Raw genomic sequence first — 17,340 nt, forward strand, 5'->3', positions numbered from 1 at the left:
AAATTGATACACCAGTTAGTTATATGAGATGGGATGAGTCAAGCTGATAATACCCTCAGAGACTGGCCAAGATCTGTTCCAGAAGTAGTTGTGCTTTTTTATACCCTACTGAAAGTCTGCTTCAATTTTTCATGCCCCAGTGGTTAGTATCCTTTTACTGTCTGTTTTTATGTGTGCTCTGTTTCTACCTGCTCTTTTTGCTCCAGCATTGTTCATTAGCCTAAACTGCTATTGCACTTTTCCAGTGCTTACTCTCTTTTCATATTTATAGACATACATTACCTTTATAAGGACAAGTAAGTGCCTGTTTCATTTTCTGTCTCAACCTTTACTTTGTCACACTAACCCAGCCAAGTTCTGTCAGTCACCTTTTAATAGCTAGGCTTTACTGCCTTTGCATCATCTGGGTGACCTTTCTTTTCTCCTGAGTAAACAAGAGATTTGAAAGATCGTCTTGAATGTAAGTGACCTGTCTTTTGTGCATATGGGATTTTACTACTACCTTAAAATATTCACCTTAATCCAGTGCTCCTAGGATCAGAGTTGCCTTTTCTTGGCAGTATTCCACCAGAGGCTGAGTGTGCTTGTATTGACTTGCCTGACTGGCTTAAATATTGCTAGCAGTGTAGCCACAGGAACACAGTGTTCATTAAAAGATGAAAAAGCTAATTCAAAATCACGGGGAAATATTTAAGAGCTATCTCACACTGCTCTGCCTCCTGCCACAGTTACCAGGGCTGCATTACGTCAGCTGGCTATGACCTGGATAGCACAGGTATAAATGTCTAAAGTTATCATTTTTACTGATCCCAGTGTTAGTTCTTCACTATTACCCCTCATCTCTCGCTACTAATCCATTAGTGATTTACTTTTTGTTCTGTTTTCCCCATCATCCAGATTCCAGATTCTAGGGTCTAGGGCTATAAAGCCTGTTTTGATTACAGGCAGAATTGTACATGCAGACCTTAAAAATATATCCTTCTCTTATAGAAATTTAGATAGTGATAGTAGTACTTCTTCATTCACCTTCATTTTGAAAGTTTCCTCCCTAGAGAAATCTTAGCTTTCTCATTCCCTCTTCCTTGTTTTGATCTGCTTGTGTTTAGCAGAGTCAAGCAGATGCAGAAATAAGACAACGGGGCACTGCCTGCTACATAACTGGTTAAATATGCATTAGGTTCTACTTTGTGTTCCTTTTCTTATTTTTAAGGTGATAGCATCTGTTCAAGCAACTATTCCCTATTTATCAGGAGCAATTTTATCCCTTTCAGTGCAGAGAGTCACTGGTAGAATTTGCTCAGAACTGTCTGAGTGCTATGGGCATGTGATGAATTTCCGGGATACCATCAGCTGAGTCTTTTCTGCCAGCTATACATTCTGTTCCTAGCATTTGTTTGATCTCAGAGTGAGCCTATTCAGAGGTTTGCAAATAAGAAGAAAAAAAAAAAAGGAATTGTCTTCCAGTAACAGCTGAGCTTCCTATGCTGTCTGACCACGGAATTGAATGGATAACACAGCACACATGATGGGAGCAATGCAAGTGGAGGTGCAGTCTGACACTGATCTGAGCAGCAGCTGGTGCTTAGCACAGCCAAACCCCGCTCAAGGAGCACACCTGAAGTTTTATAATTTCGGTGTGGATGGGTCACAAGGCACATATTCCTGACCTGAAAACAGTTTTCAAGGAACACAAATGTTTGACAGGACACTGTTCCTATAATTACCGATTGTTTTGAATAGTCTGCAGAATGTCCATTTGGTCACAAGATGTAAGCAGTACTGACTTTGATTGGAAAGACTTGACTCGAGTAACAGCTTAGCATCCACACCCCTGAAATCCCTTTTCACTATGAAAAAGAGACTTCTTACCCAGTCTTCTTCTTTAAAGGAATCTTCACTATACATACACACATTTCATTTTATATTCAGTTCAATGGCTTGAATACAGAGAAGATAAAAATAAGATTCAGTGAAAGCACTTATAAGAATATGTAGAAATGTTTTTAGTTAAGTAGAGCTAGATTACTACTGAATAGTTATATTAGTAAAATTCACAGCTTTATTGCATAATAGCTCTCCCAACTAAAAAAATTACTTTTTTACTTCTGTTTAATCAGCTTTTTGATGTAAAGCCAACACCTTTCATTCTGTTGCAAAAAAAAAAAAATGCTATTCTAAAATATAAAACGTGAACTACTGGTACACAAAAACCATTATGGATGCAGTTTATACTGAAGGGGTATTAGGTTTCCCTCAGAAAAAGAAATCATGGGCAATAAGCATTCAAAAGGAATCACAACAACCTGTAGAGTATGTAGCTGATGCTCCCAATTATTCTTTTTCTGCTGCTGCATTCCTACACTCCAGAGTACACCTCTCACCTCTACAGCTATCACACTACAGACATTGCTTGCACTGAAGAGAATCACTGTTTTGGCTGAAGCAAGGAACATAAGTGTTGCAAAACTGACTCCTCCTCTAATGGGGTGAGCATGTACAAGTACACAGAGTTGTATTTCTCCCAGAGCTGCCAGGCTGAATATTTTGCAGTCAGAGCTCTAAAGCTTACCGGCTTTTTCTTTGTTTATCTTTCTTTTGGGTCTTTCTCCCTCTTTCTTTCTGGATTTTTTCCTTCTTTAAATATATGAGAAACACGTTGAAATGCTGGATTTTCAAGTCCTTTTTCAGGAAGCATTCATGAGCTGGCATGGGTCAACATACATTTCATTACCAGGCAAAAGTAAGTACTGCAGTTAAATCTGTTCCTACTGTATGTTTACCTTCATGTAAAGGGTTTGATGTTTTATGAAGGACAGAGTAGACTGTAGGTCTCGTAGCAGAAATTTAAAACTTAGAGAAATAGGTAAAATCAGTTCAGCTTAATATGGTATGGTAAATATCATATGGCTCACATTCTAAGAAAGGAAAAAAAGGATTTTTATTTGTAAGTCAGTGATCTCTCTTTTTAAATACTGATAAGCTGTGGACACAGAGATGCCACTCCTTCTGTATACTTTTTTTTTTTTTTAAGTGACAGTTGGACTGTGTTTATTATTTCAAAGCCTTTTTAATCCACTTGGTAGTACTAATCTCATAATATTTCATAATATATCAATATATTATATTATATTGATTCATATTTTATGTTTCCTAAATATACCTTATTTTTGTTATTCATTAATGAAAACATCCTCCTGGAACTCCTGTAACTGCCATCATATCTTCCACCATCTGATGTTCCCTAGTAATTATTTTATTCTTCTGTGTTACACTCCCTTGTGTCTGCATATACATTCATTAGTTATCATATTCTGTTTTGTGTTATTATCTTCTGAATGTGTTGGTATTGGCATAGACTGGCAGTGAAAGGCTGAAGAGAAATGGGTCTCAGAGAGAATGGAGAGAAAGGTTGGTAAATGAACTGGCAAGTAGTAAAGGAAATGATGTGCTTTGATCCAAAGAGCATTTCTTTAGCCAATTTTCCCTGTATTTTATTGAAACACTGTACCGTCAACATCTGTAACATTTTCACTATTCCAACAGTCACCTGGGAATGCATTAATACTCTGGGAATGAATACCGTTTCCCTTGCTATGAGTTCCCTCTAGAGAGCGCAGCAGCCTGCCAGACAGTTGTGTGGATTCTGTGTCCGTGTTACCAGCGTAAGATTTCAGCTGCAGAAATGCTCTGCTGCAGCTATCAGTCTTTTCTTTTGAGACTTGGCTTGCTATTGTCGAGCTGCACTAGGCACTCTCCCAAGGCAGGCAGACAGATTGCCCAGGCAAGTAATGCTTGCACACCCGCGTAGGGAAAGCAGCCATTTATCACATGCACGTTTTGCAGCTCCAAGCATCCACAGCAAGTCTGCAGCGTGAACGCTCATCAGTCTCTTGTGACAAAATGCAGCCTAGTTAAAGCCCTGTGTGTAAATCCCCACAATGGCTTGGAGCACACAGACTGTGGAAGGAAACAAAATCTGGAGAAATGCAGTTAGCATAAAGCCAGCAAGGAGCAAAAAGACTGATAGGTAATCCCAGTATTTTGTTGTTGTTAAAATCAATCTGGAAACGTGCCAGACTAAATTTTTGTGTCAAAGGTGTGATGCTTTGAAAGGGCAGGTTTTCCAGTGAGTTTTTCACTGAGTTGAGTAGGATAAGTCAGTCTCAGAATTTTCATCTTTATTTTTCAGAAGGGCATTAAAATCTTTCAGCTATTTACATTGTATTGTCATAATTTTTTGTTGCTCAGCAAAACACATCTTTTTAATGTGTCATGTTTATGGCTCCATCTGCAATTCCCACCCATAGCAAGTAAAGTTCAGTTATCAGAAACAGGGGACAAATAGGGCTTTTGGAAGATCTGGCCTTCATTTAGAGATTGTGGAAGTTTGACTTCCACACAATCCTTATGGCAGTGAAGCAAATGGAGTTCAGCCACTTCATTCAGCTGTATCACTATTTGAGTTGAAACCTCTATCCTCCCAGGTGTCGTTCTTCTCCAGAATCAGACACAGGTTAATTACAGACTCAAAGAACACTAGAAATGCTTTTGTCCCTACTCGGCTTCCATTTGTTGTGTTTGAAACTAATATTCTGGTATTTCAAGACACTCAAATTTACAAACTCTCTATTTTCTATATATTTACATACTCACCTGTACATATCAATAGACTTCTTATTCTTCTGGCAGGATTTTTTAGAGTTTTGTCACAAACTCTTGCTATGTAATCCCTGCTTTCAAAATTTTCTATTCCTCCCAGAAAACCTTAGTTTTCTGTGGCTTCAGCACCACTTTTGTTTCCCACTTATTTCTTCAGTAGAGCTGCCTTTCAGAGAGTTTGCTTCACAAGGTAAGATCAAAGGGCAGCTCAGACTATACCCTCAGTTTTTGGCTGTACTCATAAATAGGACTAATCTAATGCTCTAACAACTTCGCTTACAAAGACTTTCTCACTGAACTTTTACAGACTGTTCTCCTACAGTTATAGAGGGATGCCTTGTTTGGTCTCTGCTCTTGTTTATCTGTGATTGCTATCGGATTTCTCCTTAGCCTAGCTCTGAATTAAAAATCTTCTGTCAGTCTTCTGTGAGTCTGTACTTAGGGTGCATGGGCAGTTAGGCTAAACTTAGTTGATCAACCTTGAGGTTGATTTTCATTTTTTTGAAGATGTAGCCCTCATTATTTTAATATAATTTATTAATTGGTCAGCTGTACCTATTCTGCAATCCTCACTCTCACCCTAAGTTATCATTGTAGATTAATTTAATTAAACATTATGAAGTCGAGGGTGCACAGTTTTTTTACAAACTAAATAATGAGAGAAGGAAGGTTTCTGTTGGCCTTCTTATCTTTTATATTGCCTGGTCTCATTGAACAGGTGATGACCTTGCTCTGAGACCTTGCTTTATCTATCATAGGTACAGGTTGGTAATGGCTCTATTTAACATGAACTTCAATTTAAACTTATTTGTTAAAAGACTTTCATATCCATCAGGCTATATTTACAATCACTTTTTAGCCCTAAAACTTTTAAACTTCCAGTAGAGCCACTGGTAATTTCCCCGCTTGCAGCTTGTACCTGCCAAGTACAGCTGTGGCTCTGCCTGACCTCTCCTGTACTGCATGTACCCCACACCTAGCAGCAGCATATGACCAAGCAGGCAAAATTGTTCTCTTTTCCTGCTGCACTCTAAATTAGTGAATTAAAAATGAGAAAGAATGAACGTTCAAAATAAACTTTAAAATATCTCTGCTGTTCAGGATTGCACTTAGGTTAAGTCCTATTGCCATTGTATATACTAGATTAGATTATCATTATGATCCCTCTAGATTTACAGATAATGATCTCTGAAAATATATCATTCAGCATATTTGTTACATCTGATATGATTTGTCTTCCTTGTCTTAAGAAATTTTCTAATCTCCTGAATTTCAAACCCCTTACAACCTGAGGTAACCCAAGATTTTTGGCATGGCAATTCTCTTTCCAAATTCATTGTTCCCTCAGGGCAAAGTCATTCCATATTAACAGTGCTTTTAAATTGTCACATTTCCACTTCTGGTGAGCATGTGATACATAACATTCCCTGTGAGCAGGTATGTACTGGTCCACAAAAAGAGTCAATAAACTTGGCACCAATAATTTCTGAAAACTTTCAGACCTCTAACTGGAGCAAGAACAATCAGGGGCAGTCATGATATAAAAAATGGAGGGTTTAGAATTCACAACAGATCATCTGTTTGATGAATAGCACATTTTGGATGCTGCTGTGTAGTGTGACCCTTCTTTCTTGGATGAAAGAGGAGATGGTCTTTGGAAAAGCAAAGAAAACTTGTAGCCAAATCTACATCTGCTCTCAGCCTCATCCAAAAATTGCATTGCTGCAGTTGCTCTTTCTTCACCCCTAAACATTAGCTGGTAAATCATGAGAATACAACAAAGCCAATGCAAAAAGAGTAGGCTTTTCTTCAAAAAGATTCCTTAATCGTGATACAAAGAGAAAAGAAATAGCAACTCACTACAGTGATTATAGGATAAATTCTACCTACCTTATGAAAGGTAGGTGGATCATGGTTTTGTGAATATAGAATAAAAATGGAAAAAATAGAATGTATGTATTTTAAGTTAAAAATAATGATAAGTCTTTAAAATATTAATATATAAATTATATATTTATTTAAATAGAATTGTTAACTAAACTATCTTGTTTAATTAAATGGGTTCAGTGATAAAGTCTGTGGCCCTTTGTTTTAAGCAACAATATAAAGGATAATTTTTTTTTTTTGTCTAGATAATGTAATTGGGTATGATCATACTATTTTGTCCTAATATAAGAAAGATCAAAAATAGTTTCCTTTCTATTTGTCACTCAAGCTGTGTCTTCTAATCTTCTCTTCAGAAAAAGCCCTGCCTCATGTGCCCTGTGTCATCTCTGTATTCTAATCATCATATATCTGCTTAACCTAAGTAATGCCAAATGATCCCAAACTCTCTGTAATTATTACGTTGTATGTTAAAAAATAAGTAACTATTTATAAGTAAGTTCACTCCCTATATATATATGTTATGAATGAGGTCTTACATGTCTAATTTAATAAACCACAAAATTAAGATTTAGCAACAATTTTAATTGAGCAGCAATTTTATATAAAATGATACAATCAAATATAATCAAGCAGATAAAAAAAGAAATCTGGCAGTGTTTCAGAAAAAGCATAAGCAAAACCGATCGATCGGGGTACAGGGAGGGTTTTTCTTACCCTGTGTTACGGTTTGATGGTGGTGCAATGCCAGCGCCCCTATGAAAAATGCACCGTCTTAAATAAATGTTGTGAGATGTGATCAGGAATAGAGCAGAGTAGGCTTAAGCTTAATAACAAAGGGAAAAAAAAACTTTATTAAACTACTACTAATACTATAAAAAACACACACACTAAATCTAGGATGAAAACCTTCTAAAACATTCCTCTTCCCCCCCCCCCCCCCCATTCTAACATAACTACAATGAGACATAACTCGGACTTTTAATCAGGTTCCTACCTTTCAGTCAATCAATACTCAGTTTATTAAAGGAGAGAGGAGCCTCTCCTGTTCCATAGACCTCCCAGGAAACACAGTTGCTACTTCTTGTGTTTTTATGTTACACATGGCAACCGCCCAGAGGAAATCTGCTAGTGTGACACTCTCTTTCCCATGTCACAGTGTTTTCACTACTGTGCATGGACAGATTGCCTATAGGGCTCCTTTAAGGATGTTTTACTAAGAACTAAAAGAACAACAGTTCAGTTTCTCGTTTTGGAAGAACAGTCCCCCCCATTTTTCCCTCCCCTGGGGCCGAGGGTCTCAAGAACAGAGATCTTCTTCTCCACTCCTGCACTTGCAGCTGCTGAAGCAGGTCACTGCCACTTCTGCACTTTCTTGGCTCCAACCATTGCATTTTTCTAAAAATGCAGTCTCTGTTGCAAGAGAGATTGGTTCAGTTTATGGCTATACAAGAAAAGTCTAGTCAAAAGTTACTCCATCATCTCCTCTTACATATAATTCTTTTTCTCATCTTCTTCTGACATCTCAGTCCCAGACTGTCTCCTTTCTCTTCCATATCGAGGAGGAATAGTGTTTTGCAAAGCTTTCCTTTCCCAGGAAAGGGTTAAAAGTCTCAGGCTCCCAGGACCAGGCCTGAGATCTCACAGCAGGCTGCCGAACTCCCACACTCCCACAGCTGGCACTTGTCTCCCCCCGCATCTCTGTCTTCTCTGCAGCGATTCCCAGGTGCCTCCAGGCTCTCTGTCTCTTCCTCTCCGGGGGGGGCTGCCTGGGACATCTCAGTGTTCCTCCACCCTTCGGTCCTGTTCGGGAGGGGGGGGGGGGGGAGGATGGGGCAGCCTGGTTCCCTTCCTTTCACCCCCTGCCCCCTTCACCCTCTGGGGCTCCGGCCTACCTCTCCCAGGCCGCATGGCTTCCCCTCCCCCACCCAGCCTGTGGCCGGGCAGGGAAGGTCTGCACTGCACTCTGACCAGAACCAAAGAGAGACTTACCCTTCGAGTTCTTGATTTTAACCCCCTGTGTTCTCAGAGGCGTGTCCATGCTTTCAGTGGTCAGTCTAAATACCAATATCTAAACCTGATTACTGATTAGTTTGACTACCAACTTCCTAAAAAATTCACTTCTGCGTCAAACCATGACACCCTGCCTCCCATACAAGAAACAAAGGAATCCAAACACAACTTTTATACTGTATGCTAATACATATTCATCAATATTTTCCATAAATCTCCTCCTCTTTTCAATTCTTGAAATCTACGTCCCTATACAGCATAACGCATGCTCCACTTGCTGCTAAGGGGTCTTCTCGGCTTTTTGGTAGTCACTTCCGATGAAGGTTTCTCATCATCATCACTGTCCTTTGAACAACCCCACAGGTTGCACATGTGCCCCAAGTCTTGTGTTATAGAAGCCAGCATTATATTCCAAAAATAAGCCTTATTATTTCATAGACACCTAGAATCATCCCAATTTTGTCCATTTCAAGGCCGATTCTTTAATTATCCTGAGGCCTGTTCTGTGTTGGGATTTTACTTATCTCAAAATACATCCTGTATCTTATTCTCTCATGAATATCTGAGAATACCTATTTCATGACACTAATTATATATCCTTTTCCTCTATTACTTTTTAACAAATATTTTCTAAAATATCGGTATACTTACAATTGTATACAATAGTTACAAATGAATCATATTCATTTATCACAATTTTCCCCATTTTTTCTTTTGATCATATTGATTTGTGATTTTTATTAAAAGACTGAATCTTGGTATCTTCCACATCCCCAAAAATCCAGTTTTTCACATTTCTTTGTTTCTCTTTTTGATAAATTTTGATACATAGTATTTTTATTTATGTAACACAGGAGATAAAATATGGTATAGGCAACAATTCCATTAATGAGTCTGGCTAGTATAAACTACTAGACTTCCCTAAAGAAGTTCTTGGTACTTTTGATTAACACTTTTCCATTGTAATCTATTTTGAGACAGCATTTTGACACATCATGTGTTTCACACACTCTTATTTTGTCTGCTTTTAAATAGTCTAAAACTAATTTATTTTGATATATTGGTGCTAGCATGTGTATGTTTTGTTGGGTTGCTGATTTATTTAAAATGATATCAACTCCCACTTGCAGTTTTATCAGTCGATTTAAAAGATAGTGCGGTGTTCTACATTCTCAGGTTCTATTTTGATCCCAAGTAGTCGGATCATAGAAGTCTGTGATCCTTTCTGTGGGCCATTCATTTTCAGCTGCCCCCTGCTGTTTATAGCTGCTCCTTATCAAAAGGTTTAGGTTTGTCTTGTTATTGTTCATGGCTTTATCAAGTGGAGCATTCTCTAGCAGATTTCCCTTGGACTACAGCAGGGTGAAGAAGGAGGGTTGGATAACTCCTAAAGTACAGGTTCCCTTCCACCTCTGGGGTAACTTACTATACACTCGCTGTTCACAAATCCAGTATATCCCATCAGGGGCCTTCTACATTCTAGTTATATTATCTGGTTGATTTGAATAGGGTTCTACATTTTCTATAGAATGGTAAGGGTTAGCTATTATTTTCTATTTTCTATAGAATGGTAAGGGTTAGAACTATTATACCAGCATAGATTAATTTGATTGACTCACTTGTAATAATTTCTCTTTGTTATTCTCCAATACCCATCAATTTTATTTGGCCACCAGGTCTTAGTTCTATTATCTGAATTTACAGTTAAGGTAGATTTGCAGTGGATATGTCCCACTTCTTTGGTATAGTTCTTTCCTTCTCAAGTTATACAAACTGCTCTAATTACTTTATTTTCTCAGAAATTTGGGTGTAATTCCCTTTTAAAAAGTGTTCTGGAGCTAGTCCTTCACCCTTCATGGCTATCTTTCAACTATTTTAGTTCCCCCACAAATTTATTATCTTGATAAACCTAACTTGGTTGTGATTTTTTGCATTAAGTCCACAAAAAGATTTCTACCTGAGGTTGGCAAACCCCAGTCGCTATCTTGCTGCTTTAATTGATTATTTAACACTCTTGGATTTTTTTCCTTTATTCTTGCCCTGCTGGTTTTGTTCTGAGTCTCCCCACTCTCCTCTTTTTCAGGAAACAAGGGAATTCTCCTTCTGTGGGGCAGTCTGGGCTAAAAGGTGTCCATTTGCCTAATCCTAGATTAACTCACATCCAATAGGCTCAGCCATTTCTATGGCAAATATCTAAACTTGTATAGTTATAACATTCAGTGTCAACAGAGTGATGTACTGAGAAAATAGTTATCAGATTGTGGCCATCCCATATGAGTTGGTAGCATTTATTACAGGGGTTGCTAGATGTAAAGGGTATCATGATACATGTTAGGAGCAGGTATCTCAGGAGTTTTGACTCTCTACGTCTCTCAAGGCCACTTGCATTGCAGCCAAAGGCTGAGATAGTAGTCTTCTCGGTAGCAGAGTCTATGTCCTGGAACCTCATTGCTGATACTATTTCTTTTGAGCTAATCTCTGCTCTTACCCCTTGGATGCAATGATTATAGCACAGGATACTATTTCTGTGTAGCCCACCTGGGTACAATGCTAATGGCACAGGATACTTACAGTCTCAAGGCACTGTCCTATCCCTTTCCCTGGGTTAATTGACAATTCTTTTCTTATTAAGTAAAAGGAGCTTTGGAGATGTGCTAACTACAGGTAATGTTTTAGTACTTTTTTCTATAAGACAAATATTAAAACAATTTAGTTAAGCAATACAAAAAATTTTGTTATAAAATCTAACTTATTGGTTGCTTTCTACTCTGACATCGGGGATAATTACTAAATCATCTTTGCCACTAATAAATACATTTGTGATGTTAATCTGCACCAGGAACGAATCTGTGGTGTGGCACGTAGATTTCCTCCCCACAACAGCTGTCGGTGATAACACCATTATCTACTGTAGAATGTCGCACTTGCTCTCTTACCTGTTCATAGGCTATTACAACTAAAACTCAGTGGTTTGTCTTCTGTTAATTGAACAGCTGAATTAAAGGTTCTATCTCTATTACTTAAACGTGTCCCTAAAAAACCACTAAAAAAGCATGCTATTGTAAGCTGGTCACATAAGCATTTTAAGCAGGTTAAACAAAGCAGTTGGTTTTCCCCTTCTTCTATTTTGGTTACTTTCTACTACAAGTTAAACTGTACAGACAATACAAATCCATGGATGACAACCTAGGCTGTGCCCAACACATGTCCAGTGGTCTATTTCTTTCTGGACCTCTGTTGCTAGTGTTAGTGTCTGATCCTAGTGTCTCAAGAGATGGTGAATTCCTTCTTCACAACGTTGTTCGGCTTCTGAACACAGTGGGGTTATTCGCCCCAGTGATTCTAAAATTGATGGCAAGCTGGTGTTTGAGCAAAGGTTAAAATTTAATTTACAAAATTAACAAGTTGTGGTACAGGAATTGGTGGTTTGTTATCTTGCAAGGGTATGTTTTTCATCTGTAGTTTGTATGTTCCAATTGAGCTCACTACTGTATGATTTATCAGTGTGTTTATACACTGGACACAACTCTGATGGTGGATATCCCCTGTGACAATGTTAATACCACTTCTCCTTGCAATAGTTACATTCAATGCTTACAATTAGTAGCTTGTATAAAAATTTCTGGTAGACATAAACTATACTTTTTAGCTAGCCTTTGGTACACATTGCATATTTTCCCTTTGTTATAACATAATTACTTTGACAAACAAAACAAATAACACATATTAAACACTCACACACTTAGTTTGGCCAAACTACATAAAACACATTTATTACTATAAAAACTTTTACCCCAAATTATTTTGTTTTATCATTTCAAATTGCAATCCAAATCTTGGAATAATATGCTTCAACAAAATTTTGGCTACTGTTTGAGCTGTAGCCCGAGCCACAGGGAATGCTTCTACCCACTGAGTCAATAGATATTTCCACCTGCCCACTCTGGGTAATTCAGTAAAATTCCTCTGGATCCTTTTAAATGGCCTGTATACTATATGGTGGCCCCCAGAGGGATGACTTCTCAACATCTTTTTTTGTTCACTTTTTAGCGTGTGAGACACCCCATAGTAATTTATTTTCTGATTTCAAATATTCTTATATACTTACAAAATTTAAAAAAATGATCACAAAGTGCTCTTGTTCCTCAGTGAGTCTGTCAATGTCTGTCTGGTTAAGGGTTTTAGTCCTACCATTAGGGAGAATCTATTGCCCGTCCCTTTCAGAGTTTCCCCTAAATTCTGTATGGCTGCTAACTCTGATAAGGAAAAGTAGGGTGTTTTATTCTGTGTTTCTGCTTTTGATAAAGTCATAAACTGTCATTGCTGTTCTCCCTCAAGGCAGCTTTTTGCTTCATCGTTAGCCAGTCAAGGGAGGTTATCAAGATAGCTTCATATTTTACTACTGTTTTAACTGTTTGTACTACTCATTCAGTTCCTCTAATTCTTTCCCTGAGATCTTTTTTATATCCTTTTTTGTTTCTTTTTGTTTTTCATCTATTTTCTCCTTTAATATTATACCTCTTAAAATTATACTTGGATCGTTTCTATTTTCATCTTTCTTGAAACAAACAAAAAAAAAATCATATTGAGGAGAAATTTGATCACCATAAGGATAAGGAGCTCGTTTATTGAATCCTAAATTTTTCCTTACCCAGTACATTTTTCTATTTTTAACACACAACATCTATGAAGCTGCTGCAATCATAACAGGCAGCACTAACATATGGATGTGCCACTAACACAGGTTTCATCTTGTCTCTGATCCATATAGGGTGATTGTATTTTTCACAGGGATCACAGTTATTTGAACTTTGGTTTTGCATAGTTTGTTTTCTCATTGTTTACTCTGACACTGCTTGTTTTATCATCACTTGTTTCTGCATTGCATGTTCCTGCATTGCTTGCTCCCTTCCTATTTCTTGAACTTTGTCCCATGCAGTTTTATGGTTTTGGCCAGTTGCCAAGGGTATCACAATAAGCATAGCAAAAATAACCAATCCCTGGTGTATTAATATTTCTCTTTAAGTTTTTATAAGTCCCCTTTCTTTCTAAACTTTTCTAAGAGTGTGTACTACTCCAAAAGCATATTTCAAGTCCCTTCCCAATCCTTTAATAGCAACACACAAAATAATGCAAGCCTAGGATGGGCTAAGGGGACCAGATTCCTTTCCTACTAGTTTTTCTCCACTAATGATAGCATTCCCAGATTTAGTTTTCCCATCTACCACTCTAGATGATCCTTCTATAAATAATTTTTCTCCTGTTTGTAACTCCTGTTCTCTTAAATCTGGACATATTTTTGTGTAGCTCTATGACCTCTGTGCAGTCATGTATTAATTCTTCCCCTGGGACTCTGTAGAGAAACTGAATGGGGCTTTGTATATTTGTTATTCTCAGCTCTAATTCAGGGGAAGTTATTCTGTATTTCAATGCTAACGGACTGAATATTTAACACTCCTATTTCACCAGAATCCCATATGATGTCACTAATCTCCAGACCATAAATTTTCTTTCATGGGGGGGTTATCCTAATTCCTAGGGGTATTATTAAATCCCTTCTTAACAAATTATTTCCGGCCTCTGGTAATAACAATAAGTCATTTACCCCAAATTTGTCATCTGATTCAACTTGTACATTTTTAATCACAGGGACTTGGAATGGTTCTCCCCCAGCTCCAATTACTGAGATGCATTCCTGACTTAATTTGCATCCTTGAGGTAACTTTCTTATGGTGGTCCTAGAGGCTCCTGTATCTACTAAAAATATTATTTCTTTATTGTGAGGACCAATTCTTAATTTTATCAAGGGCTATTTCAGTGTTTCAGTCCTCATTAAATAGAGCCCCTGACACCCCTACATCTCCTGAAACCTCTTTTTTATCCTGCTTCCTTTTCCTGCAAAATTTTCACAGGTGTCCCTTCTTGTGGCAATAGAAACAGGTGGGTCTCGAGTCATTAGGGGGAGAATTTAGATTACCCTGATGTCTCAATGCTTTTGTGGATCCTTCGGTGTTAATACCCTTCTGTGTTTTTTTCATTGTTTTAAAAACTCCTCTCTCTCCACTCCTTTCCCTTCCTCTATGCTTGACCCTCACAAACATACAATCTTTGCACATGAACAGTTCCTGCACTTTTTCTACAACTTTTTGTAGCTCTTGCTCTAAATTTTCCAAGTCATCTAATATGTCCATTATGTCTCCCCAAGATCTAGTATTGGGGTTAATTTCTAAAAGCTAATGCAAACCTCTTAAAAAAATGTTCCAACAATTAAAACTTCAATACCGTCCCCAGGGGACTGTCCCAGAGAATTGCTGCCACCTCATTCAGAAACCTCCTTGTTTCTGACTAACTCTGCAAGCCTCCCTGCTGAGCACTCACTCTTAGATGCAAGCTGCCTCTCGATCTTGCCCTAGGTTGTTTTTTTTTTTGGTTTTTTTTTGGCAGGTAAATAACTAGGAGTTCCTGGTACCTGGGAAATCCTCACTCACTCTTTTCAATCGTGGTTTAATCCCCTCTAATACTTCCTCCTCTCTTGTCAGCCACTTGCTCCCACCTAATTCCACTTATCCTAATATGCTCCCACCTCTCACTCTTTCTTGCTTCAGCCTTCGCAATCATCCTTTCTCACTTAGCAAGCCTTTTTTATTACTTTTGCTAAAATTAAACCACACTCACTCACTTACCCTTTGGATATGCATGGCACAGCTGGGTTGGCACATCCACTCACCCCCTCACAGGAATTACAATGTCTAGTCAAAACACTTAACAGAAAACAATCACTTCCCTCCTTAGCCAGCCGAGCCCCTTGCGGGACTGAGGAATCACGACCCTCAGAGGACTGCACACACTTCATGACTGGGTCCCTTCTCAAACATTCACACAAACATAAAAACATCGCTCCTTAGCTCGCCAAGTCCCTTGCAGGACTGTGACTACCGCAGCACTCGGACTGTAAGATCATGTCATAAGCATGCCTACACAAACACAAATGCAAACACACACCTGCCTTCACCCTACCTCGTGATACTCAGAGTCTCCTTTCTCATGGGGATCTTCATGCACAAAGTTTTATGGGTACTCTCAACTTTAGCCAGCACTCTTAAGGGAGCCTTTATGCACGCTTTCTATTGCTTATGCTTTATCATAATTGGAATTCCTTCTCCAAGGAAGTTGGGTCTAGCCTTAGGACCAACTAAAAACTGGTATAGACCTCCTTCCCAAAGCTAACCGTCCTTCCACAGGGCTGGAGTTCCCAGGTTTTGGCACCAAATTGTTATGAATGAGGTCTTATATGTCTAACTTAATAAACCACAAAATTAAGGTTTAGCAGCAATTTTAATTTTAATTTCATTTAATATAAAATAATACAATAAAATATAATCAAGCAGATACAAAAAGAAGTCTGGCAGTGGTTTGGATAAAGTATAAGCAAAACCAATTGATCAGGGTACGGGGAGGGTTTTTCTTACACTGCCTCCCATACAAGAAACAAAGGAATCCAAACACAACTTTTATACTGTATGCTAATATATATTCATCAATATTTTCCATAAATCTCCTCCTCTTTTCAATTCTTGAAATCTATGTCCCTATACAGCATAGCGCATGCTCCACTTGCTGCTAAGGGGTCTTCTCAGCTTTTCGGTGGTCACTTCCGACAAAGGCTTCTCATCATCATCACTGTCCTTTGAACAACCCCACAGGTTGCACATGTGCCCCAAGTCTTGTGTTATAGAAGCCAGCATTATATTCCAAAAATAAGCCTTATTATTTCATAGACACCTAGAATCATCCCAATTTTGTCCATTTCAAGGCCGATTCTTTAATTATCCTGAGGCCTGTTCTGTGTTGGGATTTTACTTATCTCAAAATACATCCTGTATCTTATTCTCTCATGAACATCTGAGAACACCTATTTCATGACACTAATTATATATCCTTTTCCTCTATTACTTTTTAACAAATATTTCTAAAATATTGATGTAGTTACAATTGTTAGCACGAATCATATTCATTCATCACATATATAATACTATATTATATAACAGTATATTATTATATACTGTTTCCTAGTTATTTTATGTCTAGCACCTCTCTTCATTCCTTGTTTGAGTGGCAGCAATGTAGATTTCTGTTGTGATTTACACAAATGAGGAGAGGAAGAGATAAGGCTACAACCAAGGGAGATGTCATTTGCCTCAATTAAAGAACAACTTTGGTGCCAGTTGGTGCAGGTTCCATTCTTCAAATTCCTGCTGGAAGACCTGACCCTCAAAAGTCTCATGACCGCTGTCTCCAGAAGCCCTTCCCACCATTCCAGCCACACAACCCCTTTAGCGTAGAATTGTATCAGATCCATGAGGCCTTGGAAGTCTTCCCTTTGTCCACAGGAGACACCATTTTGTCATGATTGTGGCCATACCCCATGGGATGTCTGAACTCCCTCTACTTGCTGAAAACCTTGTCTTTTTCTTTGCCACAGAAGTATGTCAAAGGCCCTCACAGATACACACACCTATGTGCATTTTTTGTGTCTTTACAAAGACACAGGTGAAAGTGTATGAAGTGTATAAATGTATGTTCATACACAGTTGTGCTTCTTTATACTATTCAAAGATTTTATTTATAAAAAGTGTCTATGAAAATGTTTAGTAAGAGTTAATGAAATTAAGTGAAAATTTAATATTAGTAGAAAGAAAGCAAAATAAAAGGAAAGTATAGTTAAATGGTGTAGGAGTATGCCAGAGGGAGTCGGGGGACATGACAAGATCGGAATGTGCATTG

The 17,340-nt window shown here is 38.1% G+C and overlaps 1 protein-coding gene across 1 annotated transcript in view; it reads left to right on the forward strand.

Moving 5' to 3' along the window:
- The first annotated feature begins 2,666 nt into the window (after positions 1-2,666).
- PRLR (prolactin receptor) overlaps positions 2,667-17,340 on the forward strand; it is a 98,182-nt gene continuing 83,508 nt past the window's right edge. Inside the window, exon 1 of the mRNA XM_054003082.1 lies at positions 2,667-2,740. The gene's annotated coding sequence lies outside the window, so the exon portion shown is untranslated. The remainder of the gene's footprint in view (positions 2,741-17,340) is intronic.

Source organism: Vidua macroura, chromosome Z, assembly GCF_024509145.1.
Source record: "Vidua macroura isolate BioBank_ID:100142 chromosome Z, ASM2450914v1, whole genome shotgun sequence".
Taxonomy (NCBI): Eukaryota; Metazoa; Chordata; class Aves; order Passeriformes; family Viduidae; genus Vidua; species Vidua macroura.